This window comes from Lactuca virosa, chromosome 6 (genome assembly GCF_052849685.1).
Source record: "Lactuca virosa cultivar CGN04683 chromosome 6, Lactuca_virosa_CGN04683_v6, whole genome shotgun sequence".
Lineage (NCBI taxonomy): Eukaryota > Viridiplantae > Streptophyta > Magnoliopsida > Asterales > Asteraceae > Lactuca > Lactuca virosa.
The window spans coordinates 217,701,415-217,708,250 of NC_136431.1; the positions used below are offsets into that span (position 1 = coordinate 217,701,415).

Genomic DNA, 6,836 nt, shown 5'->3' on the forward strand with positions numbered 1-6,836 from the left:
TTAATACTGAACTCCATCTAACTTGATGTGTCGAAAATATTTAATAAGAATCGGGGTTGAAACTTCTGGCCTTATGGGATCAACATTATAAAAGAAGAATTACAACCCGGTTGGATTGTACTAGTAACACAAAGCTCACAAACAAAATCTATAATATCATTTTTCACAAATCTCAATAATGTTTGCAAAAAAAAAAAGCTGAACTGAAGTAGGTCCTGATATCTTATCACTTCCACCAGTGCCGGCCCAATGGAGGTTCAAACAGTGCCCAAGAACAGGGCCCAAAAAATCATAGGGCCCAAAAATTATTTAATAATTCTTGTATACAAGGTTTATTTGGCCCAAAAAAAAATTAGGTTAATTTTTATTACTCGCCAGAAGAAGGAACGCCAGCTAGAAGAAGGAGCAGGAATGAATTTTCGGGAAACAGAAAACTCTTAGGTTTCTTCTAATCTTCTTCATTGACGCAGACATGGGTAATAGCAAACATCATTGCAGGAGCAGGAGGAACGGTAATATCTATTCAATCGTTTATATTCCAATATTAAAGACACGATTTCAGTTCTTAATTTTGTTTCTTCTTCTTCTTCTTCTTCTTCTTCTTCTTCAGCGATAACAACCAACCAATTCAGTCTATTCTTACTTCTATTTCTTCTAATCCTCTTCTTCTTCACTGAGTCTCAAAAGTTCAGAACTATCAAGCTTCAAATTTCGAATTAAGAATCATCAAATTTCAAAATCTGAAGCTTCAAAATCTTACCTGTTTGACTGTTTGAGCCTTGAGGTTTCGAAATCAAAGTTAATTTTAAACTTTAGTTTGTTTTTCATGGTTTGTTATTTTCTAATTGAATAATTTTTGATCAATTTTTCTTTTTCTGATCAAATTTCGAAATACAGGACCATCAATATCAGTTTCTGTAATCAGAAGGAACAAGGGTCAAGGAATAACGAATTCAGGTAAATTCTCCTTTCAAGTTTTTGATTTTTTCTACTTTTTCGTTTCTGAAAAATCACAAATTCTGATTTTCTGTTTCTATTTACTTCTTATTTGTAAGGACAAAGAACTATATTTTGATCTCAGATTGCAGGTTTTCTGATTTTTTTGGAGCATAACATTGTTTTCTGATTTGAAGTGTCAAAATATAAGGTAATTTTCAGATTATGATCTGATATGATTTCTTTAATTTTTCTTTTCTGATATGCTATTTGATTTCTTATTTGGATTCTGATTTTTATTTACAGTTTTGGTATCTTCTCTTAGTGATTTGAAGTGTGGAAAATCTAGAACCAAGAAGAAATCTACAAATCTCAATTCTCAAATAAGGTCGTTTCTTTCTTTTCTATAATTTACAATGCCTCCTAGATTAAAAAAATATGCATTTGGATATGAAAAACATAAAAAGAAACAAAAAATTGAAGAAGATAATAAAGCTCAAACAGGTTCTATGGATAAGTTTATAACAAAAAAAACACAAAAATTTTTCGGAAAATGAAACACAAACTATTAATGAAGATAATCTTGATGATAATGATTATGTTGATGTTGATGTTAATGATAATGCTAATGACAATGTTGATGTTAATGATAATCCTAATGACAATGTTGATGTTAATGATAATCCTAATGTTGATGTTGATGATAATGTTGATTTTCATACTTTTGATATATTTGATCCAAGAAATTGGGATGTTCTTAATTCTAATATGATAAATATATTAGCATTGAAAGGTCCTAAAAGAGATTTATCCATTATAAAAGGTCCTAAAGATAAATATCTAAGAAGATTTTTTGTAACATATTACACTAAAACTTTACCAAATGGAGAAAAATGTGATAGAGATTGGCTTGTTTATTCTAAAGAAATTGATAAATTTTTTTGTTTTTGTTGTAAAATTTTTCGAAAAGGGTGTGGAAAGAGTCAATTAGCAAATGAGGGTTTTAGAGATTGGATACATCTTAATACTAGAATTAACGAGCATGAAACTAGTATGGAACATGTTAAAAATATAAATACTTGGTATGATTTGCGTTTAAGATTACAAAAAAATAAAACTATTGATAATGCAGCTCAAAAACGATTAGAAAAAGAAAAAGTTCATTGGAGACAAGTTTTGTTGAGAATTATCTCTATTGTGAAATTTATTCCTAAACATAATCTTGCTTTTCGTGATACTAATGAGAAAGTGTATGAAGATAACAATGGAAATTTCTTAGGCTTATTTGAAATGTTGGCTGAAATTGACATGGTTTCTTATGAGCATATTCAACGTATTACAAATGAAATTGGTATCCATAAACATTATCTTGGGCATAGGATACAAAATGAATTAATAATTTTGCTTTCTTCGGAAATAAAATCTATGATTATTAGAATGATAAAAAATGCAAAATATTTTTCTATAATACTTGATTGTACTCTCGATATAAGTCACCAAGAGCAAATGACTATTATTTTAAGATATGTGGATGTTTCGTGAAATGTTGTTTGCATTGAAGAATCCTTTTTAGGGTTTTTAGATGTAAATGATACAACCGGCCAAGGACTTTTTGATGTTTTACAAAATGAATTGAATTTGCTTGATCTTGACATTAATAATGTGCGTGGACAAGGTTATGATAATGGATCAAATATGAAAGGAAAACATCAAGGAGTGCAAAAAAAAGCTTTTAGATATAAATTCTAGAGCTTTTTATACTCATTGTGGTTGTCATAGTTTGAACTTAACTTTGTGTGATATGACTAATACTTGTGGTAAAGCTAAAAGTTTTTTTGGAACAATACAACGTATCTATACAATTTTTGCAAATTCCACTAAGAGATGGCAAAATTTAAAAGATAATGTGAAAGGGTTAACTCTTAAATCTTTGTCATCCACTCGGTGGGAGAGTCGTGTTAATAGTGTTAAAGCTATAAGATTTCAAATTTTTGACATACAAAAGGCTTTACTTCAAGTAGCCAAAAATGATAATGATCCAAAAATAACAAGTGAAGCTAAATCTTTAGCAAAAAATGAACTTGGTAACTTTGAGTTTATATTGGCTTTAGTAATTTGGTATGAAATGTTAAATACTGTTAATTAAGTTAGCAAACAATTGCAATCAAAAGATATGCTTATTGATGTTGCTATGGAAAAAATAAAGGGGTTGATTTCGTTTTTTAAAGAATATAGAGAAAATGGTTTTTTAAATGCTTTAGAAACTGCAAAAGATATTGTCTTGGAAATGGATATCGATCCAATATTTTCAAGAAAACGTGAACCTAAAATAAAAAAACATTTTGATGAGATTTCATCCCATACTTCTTGTAGTGTTTCACAATCCGCACAAGAGAAATTTAGGGTTAAATATTTTATTTATATTGTTGATCAAGCAATTACTTCTTTAACTATAAGGTTTGACCAATATCAACAATATGATAAAATATTTGGTTTTTTATTTAATTGAGAAAAACTACATTCATTAGATGATATAACCTTAAAATCTTGTTGTAAGTCTCTTGAAACTTCACTCAAGAAAGATGAGCAATCGGATATTGATGGAAATGACTTGTATGTTGAGTTAAAATTACTTCTACATCTCTTGCCCAAAGAAAAAATGACAGCAATTGATATTTTAAACTTTTTAAAACGTGTTGATTGTTTTACTATTACATCTATTGCATATAGAATTATGTTAACTATTCCTGTTACTGTTGCATCTGCAGAACGAAGTTTTTCAAAATTGAAGATTTTGAAGTCCTATTTACGATCTACAATGACTCAATAACGACTTAATGGATTGACTTTGATGACGATTGAGCGTAATATGTTGGACAAAGTTACATATGAAGATGTTATTGAGAAATTTATTTCAACAAATATTAGGAGGATGGAAACCAATTTCTTTTTTGTGTATTATTTTGAATGAAATTTTAATTTTATGTATTTGCAATAAAAAATTAAGATGCATATTTTTTTTGCTTAAATTTTGAGATATTTCAAATTTTAGGGCCTATTTTACGTTAAATCGCACAGGGTCTCTAAAATCTCGGGGCCGGCCCTGACTTCCACACCACCACATAACATCCTTCACCTCCTACTGGAAACTAAAACTTGAATCTAAAATGGAACCATTAGTCGAAGACTTGTATTTAAACCTATGGCTTCGGCTTTGCATCTGCAACCTTAAAATGAGTAATTTTTTAACCCACACTGGTTCGGTAATGCACGCCCTTTCCAACTTGTTCCCTTGAATATACAACTGTTTCCATTTTCGATTAAGCAAACTGTGGAAGAACTTGGAGTCTATGACTAACCATCCATAGACAAATGAACATAAACTCGCATCAACAATAAAATTATTAAAAGTATCCAAAAGATCTTTGCAAAAAATTGTTCCAATGAGATCTATCCCTAACCACTTTAAAGTCCTCAAACAAAATATAACAGCCCCCTCTTGTTCTCATAAAAGAAATAAGATAAGTCCAAAGCATTTTCTGCGATACTCCTCATGTGGTTATACACACGTTATTCATACAACATATGAATTTGGAAAAAATATCTATTGCCTTCGACCATGACTAAATACTCAGTACAAGTAACTTTACGCTTCAAAAAATAAATAGAAGGATCCCAAATATATATTAATTCCACCCGACATACCCTTAACACTACTACAAATGTGTTTGAACTGAAAATTTCTCTATAAACTTTTAATTTTAAACATATCCAGTTGTGTCATACGAGATTCTTGGACCCCTAAAAGTTTATTAGATGCTTCAAACCAAGATTCATGATCAATCGCCTCTCATTTCATATCGTAATCCAAAACACCTCTCATTTCAATATTCCATAGCATTTCCTTAAATAATGATACCCATCATATTTATTTTTAACCCCTCTTAATATTATTTAACTTATCTTTTCGCAATATAGCCGAATCAAAGAGAATGATTCTCTTCTGGCCATTTTTCTCATGTCCAACAGCGGAGGACATTGACCAAAGTGTGGAAGCAAACATGCGGTTTTATGGTAGATGGGCTGTGAAACGGAACCCACCAAATCCAAACCCAGCCCAAGTGATTTAGACAATAAAGATGAACCCAACTTATCAGACCCAGCCCAGACACAATTTTGAGCCCACCTCAACAAATTCCCATTACTCCAAAAAATTGCCCCTACCTTGCTTTTCTCTTTCAACTTGCTCCTCCTAGTGACCACCTAAACGATTGCTTCCACCACCTTATATATATTTCAGGGAAAATGAATTAAAATAGCAATCAATACATAAAATTTGTTTTTGAGGTCATATTGTTTTGCTCCTCTTGTAAACATTTTTCTCAAATCATACGTGATAACCATTGGCAACGCCATATTGTTTTGTGACCTTGTCATTTTAATCGGTAAAAATCTATGTAGTTGAAGTTATGGTTTGAAAAAATGACTAAAGGCTATTAGTTAGATGTGGTAAAGACAATAATGGTGTTCGTTTTTATTTTAACCGATAAAAATCATAATCACTAGTATTTTAAAACCATAATAAAAAATTGATTTATTTATTAGATACAATATCTAGTGATTTAAATAACAAATTTCGAGTTACAGGTTGTCATTGATTTTCACTATATTTTACCAACACCTTAGAACTTGCCACATCCATACCTTTATATTTGTCATTTCCATTTTCCATCATTCTCGTGTACCATTCCTGTAGAGTAATTGCCACGCAGTATAATACCATATTCATTGTCATAATCTTGACTATTTTGGTCTCCTCCCCCTCATAACCCTCATAGTCCGACATATTTTCATTGAAAATAAAAGTTATTATATTTTCATTAAAATTCATTTTTGATATTATGTTATTTTATGTTACAATTTATTTACTACCTTTTTTTTCTAATTGTTGCAATGTTGAGTACTTAATTGGTAAACCCAGATGAAGCGGCATGCTAACATCAGGCTCGGCTTTGTGCGAAAATCAAAATGAGGCCTCAAAAAATTGTTGGAAAATATTATTAAGTAAGTTTGCTACAGTTAAATTCAAAACTAAAAATTGCTAATAAACATATCGTAAATTAACTATTACGGAATTATGTCTCAAAAGAAATGATAAGAAAACAACGCATTTCTAAACATCGACTTTCTTTCATTTTTAGAAGAAAATTCATATATTACACTTTCATAATCAATATTCTCTAGAAACTCGTTCTCTATTGAAATCAAAGCTAAAGCGTTTATTCTTTCTTGAGAGATGGGCGATTGCAGATAATATTTTAAAAGTTTTAGTTTTGAAAAACTTATTTTCGCAATTGTAATGAGAACAATCAACAATATTATGTATATTAGAAAGGAGTGACTCTTTCAAATGAGAAGTCATGGATTTAAGTCTTTTAGGAGACATAGGTGATATTTAGGAGTAGGTTAGCCAGTTTTTTGTTCAGAAAAAAAAGGATACTAGATACGTGTTTACCATTTTTAAGAAATTTAGTATTTCGTTAGCCGTATTATGGTCAACTAGTAAATGTTTTTATAAAAAGGGCATTTGGCCTAGCGGTAATGAGTGACTCTCTCAAATGGGAGATTATGAGTTCAAGTCTCTTAGTAGACATAAGCGAAATTTAGGAGTAGGTTAGCTAGTTTGCCGTTTACAAAAAAAGTAAATGCTTTTGTAACAATTCCAATTCATTGAATAAATCATCAACATTAATGTCTAAGATATGACCATTTTGCAATCTCTTTTCAATATTTTTGCAACTCACTAGTATTTAGTGATTTCAACTTTTCTGTTATAAATAAGAAACTAAAAATGTCTTCATATTGTTTTTATCGTTCAAACCTTCGCTCTAATGATCTAA

The 6,836-nt window shown here is 30.1% G+C and overlaps 1 pseudogene; it reads left to right on the plus strand.

The window, feature by feature from the left end:
- Positions 1–1,352: 1,352 nt before the first annotated feature.
- LOC145122299 (uncharacterized) lies at positions 1,353–5,066 on the plus strand (annotated as a pseudogene).
- The last annotated feature ends 1,770 nt before the right edge of the window (positions 5,067–6,836 follow it).